General features: G+C 35.7%; 1 protein-coding gene across 1 annotated transcript in view; it reads right to left on the minus strand.

Annotated features, from left to right (window-relative positions):
* LOC117780965 (zinc finger protein 709) overlaps positions 1-17,634 on the minus strand; it is a 50,538-nt gene extending 32,904 nt beyond the window's left edge. Inside the window, 1 exon segment of the mRNA XM_034617666.1 lies at positions 17,457-17,634. The gene's annotated coding sequence lies outside the window, so the exon portion shown is untranslated.
* Between the last annotated feature and the right edge of the window lie 1,190 nt (positions 17,635-18,824).

The following is an 18,824-nucleotide window of genomic DNA, read 5'->3' on the forward strand; positions in this document are numbered from 1 at the left end:
GGGGACGAAGGGAGAACAGGTAGGTAAAAGTCAGGAGTCGTTATCGCCACAGCTTGGGTCCCTCTTGGCAATCGGACAATCGGGTAATCGGGGTATATTCGTATGTAAATGACACATGGTCATTTCCAGCAGCTTCCCTCCGTTGGAGACGACATCCACAGAAGTTGCGATAATAAAACAGACACAAAAGCCGACTGCAGCTGATGGAGAGAAATCAAGAAATGAAATGAAATAATAATAAATTCTGCATGGTAAATTACTTTGAGTCGTAAAAGAAAATATGCAAATCGATTGCATTAATTTAATAATGATGTGAATAATTTTTGTTTTTGCAAACGATCGACAGGGTCGCAATAACGACCAACGATCGCAGGGGCTTAAATCCTGTTCGTAAAAAGCATTCTAAAATATCTTTTCATAAGTAATAAACAGGTAAGAAGCGTTATACTCATGTAATTTTAAGTGCAAGTAATACTTACTTAAAGCTTTCTAGTGCTGTCGCAGCAGTTTCAAAGTTTTAATTTAATTTTATGCGTTCGGAAGCTTTCATGTAATTAATGTGCTTTAAAAGCTATGTTAATCTTGTAAACCTTTAAATATAAGCGTACACTCGAGCTTATAATATTCACTTAAAGCTTTAATGAGCTTTTGAAAGCATTTGAGTGCTCTCCAAGTTTTAGAATCAATTTAGGTGCTTTCAACGACTAGATGTGTTTTGCGGAGTGCATTAATATGCGTTTAAATAACTTAAGCTCTCTCATACAGTTAATGAGCTACCAAAAATATAAGTACAGAGCTTTCAAAAGCTATTAAATATTCTGACAAAATCATAAGTAACAAACAATCAGACAAGTCTTGGTAAAACTATTTAAGTTATTTTATTCAAAATCATTACACAGTAAGCTTTCAGAGCTTTCATGTGCTTTCAAAGCTTCTGAAAGCGTAACAAATAACTGGCAAATACATGTGTATATAGAAGCATTAAATCAGGAATAAGCAGATCAATTTCCAATATGCCAATGACGGACTGATCGAGCCATTAGCATTCAAAATAAAGTCAATAAGAGGCGAACCATGAAATCGAACTGAAAAGTTATGGACCAAAATTAACTGCAAATCGTTAACAATAATTCAACGGACAGCTCGCCGATTGGGTATTGAGAATGTTGAGTGTAGAATCGGGAGATGGGGTATTGAGGTGAGGCTAGTTTGCATTTAAGGCGAGGATACTTCGCAGATACATTTTATGTGCATATTTCACGCCAGGCGCGCCATCTGACTGTTTTTGCGGCCCACGACGAATTCATAAAGTATCTCGCACTTTTAATGATTTCTGAGTTACAAGCTAGTCGAGTTGGCTATAGACTTGGCATCCACACGCAGCAGGTACAATGCAACAATTTGGCGGCAACTTATGACAAGCGCAACGATCGCAAATAAACTCAAATGGCGGCCGGACCAACTGATCCTGATCTCAGATCCCAAAGTTTTCAGTTTTCAGTGTGGGGCGCGAGAATTTATGCAGCTCTTTGGCCGCGACGACGTCGTTGTCGTTGTTGTTGTTATACCCTGGCAAATAGTATTATAAATTTGTCATGGATTGTGTAACCCATAAATGAATACTTTCGTTTCCTTTGAGATATCTGAGGAAAAAGCCACAAGTCGTGTATTTAATGATATTCTAAACATTCTAAGAATTCGTGAACATTCCGATTTTTCTTAAAAACGGACAACTATTAGTCTAATCAACCTGTTTTTTTAAAAACTATGCTATTCTATGCTATGAAATTAGTTGTATATTACATACTAATAAAAGTTTGTTTAGAATAGAAAGATGAATTTTTACCTATAAAATCATTTTGATTTTCAAAATATTTAAAATTGAAATATATATTTGAAAATCAGATACTTTTTAAAGTACCAAAACTGTTCTTTAAATCTACTATAGTCTGCCAGAGTATCAAAACTTCGACGAGACGAAAATAACTTTTATTTCTTGTTGTAGTTATAGTTGTTGTTGCTGTTGCGGCGGCTTTCGTGCGCACTTAAATTATGAATATTACCAAATGGGTCAATTCGAAATAAATAAGCAACGGTCCCAGTCTCAGTCTCCGTCTCACTCTCAGTCCCAGTCCCAGTCCCAATCCCAATCCCAAGTTCCCGGCCAGGCGATCGAAGCATCGCAGAATTCAGCGTTACCGCCAAATAGAGTTGTCTCTGTCGCAATTTCTCATTGAGCTGTCGTTCGGTTCGATCGGCAGTTTCCTGGCCGAGATGGGCAGAGGGACTTGGTAACATTGGGGTTTTGGCATTGGGCGGCGTTTAATATCGCTCATGCATCTTGTAATCTATGCGCAATTAGCTGCGTACATCAGATTTAGTGTTCTGATTGCATTTGACTATCTCTCTCTCTCTCTCTCTCGCTGTCAGTGTCCCTGTGTCTCTCTATTATTCTATCTCTCTCTAGCCATTTATTGGCCATAAATATGATATGAGATATCTTGTTGTTTTCCATCCACTCCCATCCGCTAAATATTTAGGAGACATGCGGAAATCTATTTAATTTTGCCATAAATGCAAAATTTGTGTCGACTATCGAATAAACGAGAATTGTTCTGCGTATAAATATAAAATCCAACTTGATTGGTTCAAGGAATGTCGACGGCTTCAAAAACTTAAGAATATAAATTTAGTTGTGGACAGAAGAGTAAAGTAATTAAAAGTAAGGAATGTTCATTATAGAGTTGTTTAACTTATTGATACTGGCTGTAATACAATTATCAAAATATTATAATTAATTAAATTGGAAAAAAGCGTTAGTGTTGAGAGCTTGGGCTTAACTTACTGGAATTCTGTGTCTTGTGGGAAAAATTTTATAAAAATTTTATTGTTTTCATGTATTTTATTTTCATATTCTTACTCTTTTGATTTATTTTTTTTCTTTTGTTCACTTTATATTTATAATTCATTCAACTTAATACATAGAAAGTTTTTCTAGTTTGACAATAGAACAAGAAATGTATAAAAATATATAATTGATTTTACTGTGATTAACTGGCTTTAAAAATTAATATTTTCAAGAGTAGTACCATCAATAAAAACCATAATGAATCAGTTTGCAATTTATTGAATTTTATGCTCAATTAACATGCTATACATGATGTTCTCAGTGCCCAAATCCATTTGCTTCATTATTTTGTTTTTATGTCTATATAATCAATTTAAAAGCAGATTCCTCAGTGTGATCCCATAGTCTGGTGGTGATCTTTATGGCAGCTCGTTATGTGGGTGGAGGTAATAAATCCGCGTTAAGTGCACACTTAACGACACACTCTACACACTTCCTCTCTCTCTCTCTCTCTCTCTCTCTCTCTCTCTCTCCCCCTCGACTCCACGAAGTTTCAAGGGAAGACGCTTCCGTTTTTCTTGGCACAACGCGTGGGATCCTCAACGATCTTCGATCGTAAATTTCACAATTTGTTAAAGTTGCGCTTTGTTTCAAGTCAAGTCAAGTCAAGTGAAAGCATAAACTTAAATTACCAAGTGCCATAAATTTTTATTAGCTTTAACGTGGCCAAGAGTGGGCGTTAACCAAGCCCAATTGCGAGCAAATTTAGTTCCGAATAAAGTCAAAAGTCAGAATGATAAGGGCAGTCATTTCACGCCTCTTTATAGATGTGTTTTGTTTTTAGGGTCACATACAAAAAGTTCTAATTAAATAAACACCCAATGCTATTTAAGGTGCGGTACAGTTTGTCTAAGAATTAACGATCCTTTTTTAGGGCCCATAAAATGACGGATTTAACGAGCTACTCGTCCATTATTTGACAGTAAACAACAATAATGAAAACCAAGTCCAGGTGAACGGGCGTGACAGATTGCAGTTGCACCTTGGCCTGACCCGACATGTCACATGTCAAAACTGTTGACGGTCATAAAAATAACAGGCGACAAAGACAACAAGCAATCGGTAGAGGTTTCTCCTAATTCTCAGCTCTAGAACTCCAAGAGTAGAACATCATCAAAGTGGCTTTTATTGTTCTTTAATTGTTGAACTGTGTTCCTTCGTCGGCGCTCATAAAACTTAATTTTATGTGAGAGCATAAACCCAGAGAGTGACAGAGCGAGAGAGAGGAAGAGAGAGTGCCATTTCAGTCCAAGTGACCCGCTGTTTTTAGTGTGAAAATCACTTAAGCGCGTTTACCGAATTTACGACTCTAACGATGACGATTGTACAATCGTTTCCGTTTTACGATCTGATGCTATAAGTAGTACCGTTAAAATGATTTAAGACCGTTAGAATTAACTGTCATTTTCCCCTATTTGGATGACATCCAAAAAGAAAGAAATGAAAAATAAGTAAATAAAAATTATGAATGCATTTGGCATATCCACAATAAAGTGATAATTAAAAAAGTTGAATTAACAAATAATACTCTATTTAAATTTAAGAAATTTCAATAATAATAACTTTATTTCGCCATTAAATTTATATTGCATTAAAAATGAAAAAAAATTATAATTTTGAGAAAATCTTTCCTTTCAAATAAAGTGTTATTTAATAAAATTGTTAACACATAGTTTCCCAGAAATGTTTAATTTTATTTAAATGATGAAATTAGTTTATTTTACAGTTATTTTAGAGATTTCCAGAGATCAACTTTGGAGCTTCTCGAAAACCTTCTGTGCTTCTTTCCTGCTGGCTATGCAATTTTCAGCTTATGGGGTTTTGGGATTCATTCTAATAGGGTATGTTAGTAGTCTTACACAACCCTCCTCAGTCTCATTTAACTGCCATCTAAAATATTTATATATCCACAATAGACTCTGTTCCCTGGCAGTTCGTCCATTATGTCCTGGTCTACAGAAAGATTGACAATCTTTCCTAAATCAGAACGGACCACAAAAACATTGGCGAGAATATGAAGGCTGCTGCATGTGGCATGCGGCATGCAACATCGTGGCCAATAAATCAGTCAAGAGAGCATTTCGAGGCAACTATAAATATTTGTGATTGACGCCGCACATAAAAAGGGAATTAAAAATGCGTAAAATTCAACACATTTATGGAACACACACCCCGTGTGTTTGTATGGCTTTGTGTGTGTGTAAGTATGTGTTTGTGTGTGTGTGTGTATACTGATAAGACCAGTTGCAGATGGCATAACACGAGAAACGTTTCCTTTGTGGACTTTCAAACTGGCAAACCCAAAAAAAAAGAACTTAAATGCAATAAATAAAGTTGCACGACTAGCTGATACTCTATACCTGGTTATTCAATAATTTTAAGCTTTGGAAATTGAGATGTTGTCAGTCAGATGGATAAGATAATTTAAATGCATTACTTATTTTCATCAGGAGTATTTTTATTTTATAAAATTTATATACACATATAAATATATTATAGTACTTGTGTCAAATATTTTTGAGAAAAAACGTAATTTATAGAAAATAGTTCAGAATTACAAAATCATAGAAAATAATATGCTATATTTTTCGGATCACAGGATATGATTAATAATCATAATCAATGATTATTATCATGCGGAATATTCAATAACTAACTAAAATTAAATTAAATTAATTTAATATACAAACTTGTAGTCACAGGTACTGTCAGTTCATTGTAACAGTTACAACTGCGACTTGTCTCATCGCCAGGGGTGACTACAGAGATACTGATACTGAAACTGACACTGACTGGATGCCATCATAAAAAGCATAATTATGGCATTTGTGTTAATGTGATTCTCTGGCCGCAGGCGGAGCAATCAGTTGTTATCAAGGCGCAGGATGTAAAATGTAGGATGTAGGATGTGTGTGCTGAGCGTGTGAGTGAAGCCAGAGCTCATGAGTCTCCTGCAAATGGGACAGAGATAGAGAGACTGGAACTGAACCCCGTAACCGTAACCGAAACCGAAACCGTATCCAGAACCAGAACTCAGCTCCCATAAATCACTTATTATGAGGCGTAATTAATGCGACTATATGGCGACCCAAAATTTCTATAAATCATCAGATTAGGCAAACTGTGGCGCATACTCGTCCTCGTTCTCGTTGTCATCCTCGCTCTCGTATTCGCAGTAGCATATGATGATGTCGAGACAGTGCAGAAATTGTGAGCTTAGTCTATTGGCAACATGACTGAAGATTGTCTAATAATGCCGCAGGAAATACTTAATGGATACCGAGATGATTAAGCTCAAGAAGATGCCTCGTTACGAGCACGTTTAAGCCGCCGTTAAGGAAACACTCCCATAAATATTCTCAATAGACGTTAATAAGAAGTGCACTGAAAGAGGCAATGGTTGAATTTCAAAATCATCTGGATATCCGAAATACACCATTCAAAAGTTGAAAGAGATTTCAAGTTTAATTTATTCGATGAATAGTGTTAAGTTTTGATTCTTTATCCATTTTAATCTATAAAACTCCGATTGAATAAAAATGTATTAAAAATTATATTCAGGGGCGCCACACAAAAACAAAACCAACCGGAAATCTTCAAATCTCAATGCATTGTTGGGAGATTTTCGGTTGGTTTCGTTTTCTGTGGCACCTCCTGTAATAACGATTTTTATACATTTGATAATTAATACATCGAGTATATATTGATATATATTAAGAATATATTTTCTGAAACTTTCGCTAGATATACAGGTGTGTTCCAGAAATCTCTAGAGTTTTTGAAGAGAATTGCTTTTGAAAACAGCCGTTCGAAATGTCGGTGTTTCCTAAATGTCAGAGATTTAATTTTTTCGTACATATTTTCGAAGTAAAAAAAACGGCTTACCTCCAGTTTCAACCACAGTTTTGTGTTGATGAGAATTCTATGTAATTAACAATATTATTAAAAATGTATTAAATGCATTTTTATTTAATTTAAAAATTAACTTAATTCAATTCAATAAATATTTTTTTTTTCAAATCTCTCAACAATATTTAAGACATTTGATAGCAATGCTTGATTGTTTTCATTTGCTATTGGGTTGCTTTGGCGCTGTTAGAGATTTGTAGAACACGTCTGTATGTCACAGATTTTCTAACATAAAAGATATAACTTTTATTAAAATTGTTCCATAGCTTGTCGCTAGGGTTGTGTTGAATTGAAGGACAAGCTGTTCATCGCTTCTAAAGTTCACGAAAAGATCAAGGGAGAGAGGGATGGTTCAGCTTCATTGGCCAAACTGGCAGAACCATCAAATGCCATAGGCAAAAGCTGTTCACTTTTCTTAATTATTCTGATGCTGTTGCAGGATTCGGGCTGCTGCTTTAAAATAACAATAAACTAAAAGGTCCACTCGTGCATAAAGCATTCACATTTTGTCCCGTTCACAAAGCCAAAGCCAAAAGCAAACTCAAAGCCAGGCCCAATTCCAATTGGATGTGCTGGCCAACGGGGCCAAGCGGCGGCAGCGGCGTTAATTTATCACTTAACCTTCTTTACCAGCCAAGTTTATAATTTCGATGGAAATGGAAATGGCAAGCAAACAACAACCAACAGCAACAACAACAATGATGAGGACGGGGACGAGGACGAGGCTGGACTGGGCACTTGAACGACTTGTGCCCATCAGCAGTGACCAGGACGAGACCGAGGACCAGTTACGGGACAAGGACGAAGTGTCTCCGGACAGCGAATAAAATGAAATAACTAACGGGTCTCCGCTCTCAGCCATTTGCCAAAGTTCCATTGTAGTACTTAGCTCAGAACCTGCCTCCATGACGCCGTCGTATTTCTTTAGCTTACGCTATTCTCCCATTTCTCCCTCCTCTCCCTTTTCGCAGTCTTTCCATTGCTGTTGTCTCTGCTGTCCTTTTTGTTGATGCTTTACGCTGCCCTGACGCTCTTTGCAAAATGAAAATGCAAAAGGAATATTCATGAGGAGATTAGAATTATTTTTCGTGCTGTCATTTTCATTTTAACTCCACCTTCTGCTCAGCGCTTTCGTCTCGCATTGCGCTACTTTCGATGTCACACTTGGGGTCTATGAGAATTTTATGATGCCTTTGACACTTTTAATTTGGAGTTTTAGGATCTATAATATAATACGATTTTTAAGATCAGTGCGATTCTTTTGATAATATATTTTGTAACATTTCTTTAATATTAAAATGATAATGCTTACAAAAAAATTTCACATGATCGACAAAGAAATAAATGGTTTGCGAACTTAAACATTTTTCAAAATGGTAATGAATCAATTTTAAAATTTATAAGCAATAATTTTTTTTATTATAAAATCAATATAGTAATATTGTTAGCCTGTAGGATCTTTGAGCTGTATATAGTTTCCCCCTCAGTTATAATACCTTATACAGTTTCATTTTTAGTTTTAAGGGTTTTTTCTTTAATGGTTGCAAAATACTTTTTTTACTCAAAACTAAATTACAATTATTAGAAATAAATTATTTACTAACTTTTCGCAAATCTACCAATGAATTTTCACAATGCTGAATCCCAATTCAAAATAAACTTTACACATTAAATAATTGACTTTGTTGGATTGACAGACCATTTGATTGGGTTTTCCGTGCAAAAAATGTTGGATCATTATAATTTTTGTATACCCCAGACGTAATTATAATTCTTATTCTCATTTCAGTTCATAATTCAATTTAATATTAATTTTAATTGTTAGTTCATTATATAATTTTTAGTCTTAGTTTTTATCTTAATATTTTACATTGCCAACTGCTTTTAGTTGAGTATTAATAAATAAATAGATAAAAATCTAAAAACTTTATTTTCTCGAAAATAATTTACATGTTATCTTTACTACATGTTATCTTCATATTTATAAGATTTTCATCAAGAAGAACTTTGTCAAGTCAAAGTGAACTTTTCAAAAATTCCATTCAATTTTGACACAACCTATAGCTTTAGTTAATCAGATAATTATTTATGTTTTCTGTAAGCTTTCTTATCCGCAGTTCTTGCTCTGAATCATTATTCATTTTTATTTTAATATTATACAGGACATTCCCTAGTCATGTTAACCGAAAAAGTTTATTTCAATTTGCTTCCCAATATCGTGTACTATTTTGTTATTGTTTTTTTTTTTGTAAGCTCGTTTTTGTTTGTCTTTTTTTTGTTTTTTGGTGTTGAATTTCGGCAAGAAAATTATGATTTTTTCGTGCCAAAAGGGATTAAATTCACGCTCGTTTGTCCTGTTTATGATGAGTGCTGAACGTTGTTGTTGTGCTCCTTATGCATAAATGTTTAATCATACACACACACACACACACAAACAAATTCAGAGGGAGACAGACAGACGGTTAGGGGAAACTGACATGAATCACACGATGGCAGGCGTCGTTGCCGTTACTCGTCCTACCAACTCCGGCCCCTCCTTTCCATCTCATCCCCCACCCATTAAAAATATTTTGTAAAATTATTATGAAAATGCGTAAAGGGATTTAATAAATAACTGTAACTGCTTCTCGCTTTCTCTCTTCCTTACTCTTGCTCATTTGCCAACGCCGTTGTACCGTTATTCATGTTTTTCTTTCATTTTTATTTTTTTCATCCTCTATTTTCTTCTGCTTGTGCATCTGTGTGGGTTGCCCTTTCCCCACCCCCTGCCCCTTTCCCGTTGCCTTTGCTGCTGTGGAATTATGTTTTATCCTGAATTATGGATTTTGTTTTGTTGTTTTCTGTCAAAATCATATTTTGTGCCCCCTTCCCTCGGTTTCCCTTCCCCCTACCCCTATGCGAGTCATAACCCAAAACGCCGACTCATTTACATGCTCGGAAAAACGCTTGGCGCTTTCCTTTTGGCATCGCTTTGGGTACCATTTTGGGTAACTCTCGTTTCCGACTTTTGTGCCCCATTAATGAGAATTTGTTTGTATCGACGTCAGTCTGCAAAGGCAGTGAAAAGGGGGAAGTTTGCACCACCCTCAAGTGGAATTGTTGTTCTTGTTGTTGTTGCCTCGTTGTGCGCCGTTTAGTTGTAAATTTTTCGGTAAAACTTTTCCAAATAATTTCTACTTAATGTTTAGAATTATTTTTAGCTGGAATTAGAAATTATTAAGAATATATCACACACTCAGGACCCTGGGCAGACCGGCAAAACAGAACTCTACAGCATGAATCATTTCTCTTTTTCTTCTATTCTCTTTCTGTCACACTGTTTTGTCTCGCTCTCTTTGAGATTATAATTGGCAAGAAGAACTCGCACATTGTGCACTTAACAAATGAACTTTGTGAGTGGAATTGTTACTATCTAATTCTGATTACGATGGAAAGCTGTTGATCCAAATATACATATAGTTTCATATTTCTATAATTTTGATGTTCTTCGAGCACAAATGGAATCCGACAAATATTAAATAATATAACGTCAGAAGGCTGCATGTCAAATTTCATTATAAGCAATGCAAATATTACCACTTTTAAGCTAACCCACAAAACAAATTTAATATTCTATTCCTCAAATATAAGGTAAGTTAACCGTATGGAACTAGTTTACTTACACTGTTCTACATAAGATATTATAACATCTGCAGTTGAACCACAACAAAAGAATTATTAAATTATTTGTACAGAGAAAATTTGTTATCATTGAAAACAACTTGAGTGATTTATAAGAGCTTAAGAAATCAAGATCATATAATTATTATACTTATTTTATACTTATTTTATTTCATTTAAATTCGAGATTTGTGTTAAGTTTGCTGTTGACTTAAGTAAAGATTTGGTTGGAAAATCATTTCAAGGCCCTTCAACGAATGTCAGGACAAAGGCAAACGTGGAATGCCAGGTGCCAGAGTTGCCATTTTACGTGACAAATTAATGTGAAGCTCATTAACGCACTGAATAAGGATTACGGGGTTTGATTGAAGGTCCTCTGGGCATAAGCGCAGGCAAACACACACACAGGATAAATAGCATATACATAAGCAGATAACAACCTCTATGTACGCGTGTGTGTGTGTGTGTGTGTGTGCCCGTATATCTCGCCCCCATTTGTTGGCAGCGGAAAGTGTCATTATGTGTACACACTGCGGATCCCAGTCGAGTCGCGTCGAGTCGAGGCTCGTCCTGTGTTGTCCTGGCCCCGACTCGGCACCAACAACATCGGGAACAACAACAACAACACAATAAGGACTCGTCGTGCAAAATGTGTACATAAAACAATCTCGTTATGTCGGCATTATCCTGAAGAATTCTGGTTCGTCCTCGTCACTTGCCGAGCCATAAATCACTCACACGCTTGGCATATTTCCTCTCTCGCACTCACTCTCTCTCTTTCCCTCCATCTCTCTCTCACACTCACTCATCCGCTCTTGCTACTGTTTGTTGTTTGCCCTCCCGCTCTGCCTCATTCGCCCTATGTTGCTGTCCTGCTCACACTCTCACACTGCGCATTGTCAGCGTCCCTCGCACGCGCTTTTGTTTCACGTTTTGTTTAGGGATTTTTTTTCTATCTGTTCTTTGTTTTTACATTTCTGTTGCTGTTCTTCGTGGTTGCTCGAATATACCCTGTAAATCTGAGGATTGGCTCAAATGCTTGCATTTAAATAAACATTTATAAAAACATTTAAGTGAAGTTTTAAAAATTTTGACTTAAATTGACTATACAAAAACTTAGGTTAGGTTAAATTTTCTTAGAGATAGTCAATAATATTGGCTGAATATTTATATATTTTATGTTTTCTAAGGGATACTAAAATTTTTCTTGGAAAAGATCAAGTGAAATTCCGACAATGGTTTGCCTATTCGAGTCTGTTATAAAACTTAAAGAAAGCTTAAAAGTTTTAAAAATTATTATTACTAAGACATTATTAAAAGAAAAATTTAATTTATTTTAAAAGATGTTATCAATAAGCTAAGTCATTCCATTATAACTCGCTATAATGTATATATTATTACGTTTAACAATATCAAGCGAAATGTGCTTAAGTCGAAATTAACATTCTCATTCTCACTATAGTCTGGAAGCTTTGGAGTTTTAGCCCTTAAACATAGTTTAAATGTTTGTTAAAGATTTCCTCAATTTTTCTAATCACAAGCTATTCTACTCTGTCTTATAGTTGCCAAATATCTGGGCTTTTTAGCTTCCTAATCTACTGAAAATCTATATTATAAATTCTGGCTTATTAGACTTGGAACTACGTAATACATTCGCGTCAGACAATTTTTTAAGTATTTTCAAATTACAGGGTATGTTTTATAGTCATGCTGCTGTCAGTTATTTTTGTTTTGCGAGTGTTGTTGGTGTTTGCATTTTTGTCTTGCCAGTATTTCACCCCGCGGTGACATTTTGGTGTGACAGACAAGACGTGTCCTTCGTCCTTTGTCCTTTTGCATTTTTTTTTAGCGCTGTCCTGTCGCTGTCTCTGTCTCGCTCTCTCTTTCTCGCTCGCTGTGTGTGTTGCAAGTTTATCGTTTTAATGTTGATACAACAAGCGAACAGAGCGAGGGTCGCTTCAGTCCGCGTCACATTGCGTTCCAGGGATAATAGGATGTTAAGTAAATATTTTAAAAAGCTTCTCGCCAGTCGTATCCCAGTCCCAACTCTTCCCCCTCCCTCTCTCCGTCGCCCTCTAAAGTGAGGTCGTAGGCGAGCCCAAAGTTTCAGGCAATGGCCGCTCATTTGGCGGGGTGGGTGGGAAAAGGGCGGTAGGTGGAGGTGGAGGTCGCTTGATGTTGATGTCGGAGCTTGTGGTTCGGCATAGGGATTGGGAGAGGGAGTTGGGAGTTGGAAGTGTGGGTTTTTAGGGAATGATTCTCGGCTGTGGCACAATCTAATCCAGTTTTGTTGGCTGCCAAGCACTTTTTGGCATAAATCATTTGCATACAAAATGAGCATGGCCTGCAAATGAGAGCCCAAGATGAATGCTCCAACAACAACAACAACAACAGCAATAATAACAACCAGAAGTCGAACAACAACATTTGTGGATCACAGCGAGGTGAGGCATTCAGCATCCAGCTAAAATCCTTTCAATTTTCGCACACATTCAATTTATTAATTAAAACATTTTTTTCCTGTTTTGTGATTTCCATTTCCAATGCTCGTAGGGAAAGGGAGGGGAATGGGAAGTGGGGGATGCTCTGCAATTAATTCCAAACATTCACGACGCTTTTTCTTTGTTAAGTTGGGTGCGCCTGGGTGCAAATTATCCTCGCTATCCTTGCGCGAAATAAAATATCACAAACAGTTACTGCCCCATAAATAATGGGAATTTATGCCTGGCATAAACTGGTTTCCCTCCCGAAAAAAGCAAAACAAAAGGGCGGCAACAACTTTTCTACTGAAATTACCATTCAATCATTTAGTAATTGCCTCTCCTCCATCCTCTTTTCCCCTCCAAGAACTCACTTGCTTACCTCATTCAACTCACTTCGCCTGTTCATTTACTTTGCCGCTTAATTCCCACAATCTATTTTAATAAGCCTCCATTCTATTTGGCTAACAAATTGGCTACCACAACTTTTTGGCTCTTGCCTCTCTCTGCTCTCCTCTTTTCTGTAGGGACACCTGTTTCAGTCAATTGGCTCAGCCAATTGCTGAGGACTTAAAACTATTGATTTTCTGCTCAAATGGCCTTAACCAAGTTTATATCTGTCATAAAGTTTTAGACAACCTTTTTCAACCATTTTCCAAAAACGAAAATCTTTCAATCAATCGAGAGAGAAAGATAATTTATTTTTATAGGTAGTACTTGTCTAGATTTTAGGAAGAGTTTAATGTAGAGCAAAATCAGTTTTGAAAAGTGTTAACAAATTGAACTTGGCGAAACCCAAAAATGTAAGAAAATTAAGCAAAAGGTTTAAATATTTATAATTATATAAGTATAAAGGTTTCAATTCTTAGTTACGAGATATCAGAAGATTCGGAGCATTGTATAAAGACTAAAATATATATATTTTCTACTGCTTTATTTTCATGCATATTTGATTTAAAAATAATAAAAGCTGTACTTAAAATATATAAAATTAAAATATAACATTTCACTCAATGGGTGGCACCAATTATATGTCAGGCCCGCGAATTATTGAGAGATGTGTTAATTTTTATTGTCCCGAAAAAATGTTCAATGTCCTTATATAGAGTATCATAATGAAAGATGAAAACAATTCGAGATTTCAAGGATTTTTTAATGATTATATGTTCATTTGAATTTCTTTATAATCAATTTAAAAGAAACAAGCAAATATTTTTACTAAAAGGAAAATTCCTAAGTTCGATCTAAAATACTTTTTTAATTTATGAAATTGTTAGGACAATTCCCTACAAATTTCTGCATCATTTTAGTCTTTCATTTGACTAAGCCTACACCTATTTCACTCTGACTTTACTTTCATCGTTTTTTGCCTTTTCTCATTCTTCTTGTTTATCCTTTGTCCATTCTATTTGCCGTATTTCTATTTCAACACCTTTTGTCTAGCAGTTTCTTGGGCGTCTTTTTGAAAATTTATTGAAAACCCTCAGAAAAGGCAATGAAACAGAAGCGAAACACAAATAAATAAGGATAATAACAGAAAACAAAAAGAAAATTCGTGATGGTCACAAAAAAGGGGTGGTAGTGTCTGCTTTGGGGTGGGGTGAAGTGGGTTGTGCTAATGGCCGAATTTAGGCTTTTTCGGCATTTTCTTGAGGGCCACGAAAGGCAATTAAAAAATATTTAAACTGCCAAATGGCAGGATACAGGACTCCTGAACTTCTCGACTGACAGACTGACTGCTACACGTAGGGGTGGTTTGGGTGGTTGAGTTTTGTCGGTGGGTCAACAAAATTTATGCACAATTTGGTTTCTTTTTTTGTTTTCTGGCCCCGGCAAAATCAGTTGAATTGTGTGATTGTGTACGTGAGCATAACGGTAAAATGGGCAAAAACTAGAGCGAGACGGGGGGTAGAGCTCCCACCCACATTTACAGTTAGAAAGACCCGGTGGTTGGCTGTCAGAATTGATTGATTGAATTGCCACTTTATGAAATTTGTGAGTCTTCTGAGATGTGCGTGAAATTCGTGCGCTACGTCTCAGACTCCGTGAGAGGGGCGGTGGGTGATTCAGTGAGTTGCTAGGCCAAGTGGTTAGGCGGTTGGGCGGTTGGGTGGTACTGCCGAGGGTTGTTGCCTGCTGATTTGTGTTTGTGTGCGTTTTGGCTACCATTTGCAGCATAAAATACATAAAATTATGTGCAGCGCTGAGGCGGCCATTAAACTTGATAGATTTATGACAGCCAAGCAACGGCTGTGGCATCAACAACAATCCAACAGAGGACACAGCAGGAGAATGAGCAGTAAGAGAAGTTGGTTGCATGGGGAGCTTGAGGGTCGTGCCAAACTCATGGCCCATCACATAAAGATAAACCTGATTAAAATTGCAAAATTGTTCAAATGAGATTTGGGAAAACACCAAATGTCCTTATACCAACATTTTCATTTCCACTTTTTTTTTATTACCAATTGTTGCGTGTCAATATGATAAAAGTAAATAAATATTATGATTTGTTTATCAGACTCATAAAATTGATAAATATTTCAAAATAAAACGCTTGCAAATGCAGATAGCGATAGTAATTTAAGACAACTACAGAACTTTTATAGCGAATTCAGTTAGTTTTTACCATAAGTAAAAATGCTTCTTTGTTTACAAAAAAATTAAGATATATATATACATATTATAAGATTAAAAACAAGTGGAAAAAGCTATAGTCGAGATACCATTCAAAAGATACTCGTTACTTATTTCAATATACATAAAAGTACTTTAAAGAAATTACTTGTATTACTTTGAAAACATTAAATCGCCATAACTGCCGATCTATTTGTCCGATCTTGATGCGATTCAGTGGGATCATAGAAAATATTACTAGATAACTTTAGTTACCATAAAAACTGTACTATCTCAAAAACTATGGGTGTGGTAATTTTTCACGATTTGTGGAAATATGTGTTCTAAATTTGGTAACTCTGCCTTTTATAGTCTATGAGATCCTTTTGTTCACACGGACGGACAGACACACGTGGCTATATCGACTCGGCTGTTGATGCTGATCAAGAATAAATATACTATAAGGGGTCGGAGAAGCCTCCTTCTCCCTGTTACATACATTCCAACGAACTCAATATACCCTTTTACTTATTTTTTAAGTAACGGGTATTATTATATATTTTATTCTAACTTCTCAACGCAAACTTGGCTATTATATAATCGAAGATAAAATTGAGAGGTACGGAAAATATCTTCTTTATTCTCGCATTGATGTATTTATTTATTAATAACATAAAGAAAAATTTCAAATTTTCGAAACTATAACCAAAAATCTAAATTCCTCACACTATAAAAATCACTTCCAATGATCAATTTACGAAAGCAACAACACTAAAAATCCAATTCGAATGAGACAATCAGCGATGGTTGCCTGTTATTCGAACTGCCATTGCTCTGCAGCACTCAGTTCGAATTGTGTTTGCGTTTGTATATTGTATGTGTAGCTGCTGCGTGCATGTATGTGTTTGTAAGTGTTGTTGGACCAGTGAGCGTGGCTAAGTTGACAGGTGATTGATTGACAGGCGGATGAATGGATGCTCGCGCGTTTGAGCAAGCGAGATGAAAACAGCTTGTTTCGAGATGCTCGCTGTGCGAATGTTGGAAGAGTTGAGTCGTTTCTAAGCACAAAATTTCTGCTCCGCCCTTCAGAAGAAGAGGAAGCTGAAATAAAACAGCAACAAAACGGGTTTCTGTTGTATTCGGAAATGGGAAATATTCAAAAGCAATGTCATGTACAGATTTATCATTCATTATTACTTTATTATACGAAATTTATGTTTGTTTTAAGAAGAACATTTTGCAAGACTACATAAAATTTTAAACATTAAATATTTTTTTTGATTGCAATGAAAAAATAATAATAAAAAAAAAAAAAACGTTGCAAGAAAACTCTTTTTATAAATTTGATAAGTATTTGCTCCCAATATAATATTAATAATGAATATTTCTAATACTTTATTTTACAAATGATTTCTTAAAAATTAAATAAAAATCCGTTCTCAAACGCATGTTTAATTCAATATACATATACAATGTACTTGTAACGGCCATTTAAATCAAACTCAATGCGCTTGGCAAATGAGAGCAAACGAAACGTTTCGAAATTCGAATTCTCATTGAAACAAAAAATTGTGCTCATTCAACTTCGAAAGTCAGGTCGCTCTCTGAGCGCAAAGCGCCTTTGCGCTCTCACATCGAAAATTGAGCCAAGCACAAGGAACAGCTGTTTTTGAGTGGCGTCTTTTCGGCAACACGCCGCGATTGCAACAAGCGTTTGAAAACAATAAATTAATAATATTAACAGAAAGGATATTTAACATATGTGGAAGAGCTGCAACTATGAGTTGTGCTGCGTTGTGGTACAATGCTTAATTAAACTTACAGCTAAATTGTGCATTTATGTGGATATTCACAAATGTGTGTTTGTGTGTGTTAGTGTTGCTTACCGCAATGTGCAATGCTAAAAATACTGCACTGACAAGAGTTGAAGTTTGTCCTATTACTTCTTATCGCTCGCTTTTGATTTGCGCAATAATTTAATTAATATAATTAGCGTTTACTTCAAGTAATTCACTTCACAGCACACTTTTCGTCAACGCGCGTCATTTCGCTCTCAACAGCTGATGGCCACTGCGAAATTCGAAGTGCACGAGGGAGAGCACGTGAGAGAGTGAGCGTTACTGACTCAGAAATGCTGAGAGCGCAATGTCGATATCGAATTCGCAATTCGAATGTAAAGCGTGTTTGGTTGAGTGCGAATTGAGTAAAAGAATTGAGTGCAGTTCATCTATGTTCGAAATAGTTTTCCGTTACAATTCAAATAAAGCGATTGTATACAAAGATTTTTTTAGTTGATATTCGGCTAGTTTGTATTTCTGGAACACCTCTGGTTTGTAAAATTGAATGGACTTTTTTAAAGCTAATTCAAAGGGTTTTTTTAAGTTCTCTTTTTTATCTACACTTTTATTTATCGATTTAAAAATATATATTATTTTTAATTGTTTACTATAATCGTATTATTTAATATTAGAAGTGAATTTTAATACTTGAATTGATTTTATTCAATGATGAATAAATACAAAAATAACATTTCAGAATTTGTTTTCTTGTTTATTTCTTATTAAAATGTACAAATAGTATTTTTACTAAACAATTGTAAATAATTTCAGGATTTATCAATGAAGGTTAAATTTATCAATTTAGTTAATCATAGAGTGGGTATATGTAGTTATTGATTCCAATAAACATTTCCTGTGTCATTAGCCACACTTATGAGGTACAAGCAACCATCAACTTGCCACATGCCACAACCAAAGCCACTTTGCATACTTGCAACATTTGTTGAGGCAAGAAATCAAAGCGATTTTTCAAATGTTCAATCTGCAATTTTATGTTCAATTTTTTGCAAGTTGTTGCTGTTTTGCGGTTGTTGTTGTTGTTAACATGTCTCAAATGGAGAGAGAGAGAGACTAGAACTAATTGCGTGTTCACTGCAAAATCGTTTCAATTTATCGCCTCGGGTTGATTTTATGCTTCACATTCACCATATACACATACATCCACACATATGCACATATTAATGAGTGAAGAGAGGATTGGACTTCATCTTCTTCTGCTTCTGCTTCCTCTTTCATCTCCTCTTCCATCTGCATCTCTCTTCAGCAGCAACGTCGCTGATTTATACGCTTCAATCCCACATTTTTATTTCCTTGGCTGCCATTTAGCTAAAATATTTCATATCTGCGCCCATCGCACAACATTCGCCCAGGGACAGCTATCGAGTTGGACTCGGAGTTGGACTCGGAGTCCCAGTT

This window comes from Drosophila innubila (assembly GCF_004354385.1).
Source record: "Drosophila innubila isolate TH190305 chromosome 2L unlocalized genomic scaffold, UK_Dinn_1.0 4_B_2L, whole genome shotgun sequence".
In the NCBI taxonomy this organism is placed as follows: domain Eukaryota; kingdom Metazoa; phylum Arthropoda; class Insecta; order Diptera; family Drosophilidae; genus Drosophila; species Drosophila innubila.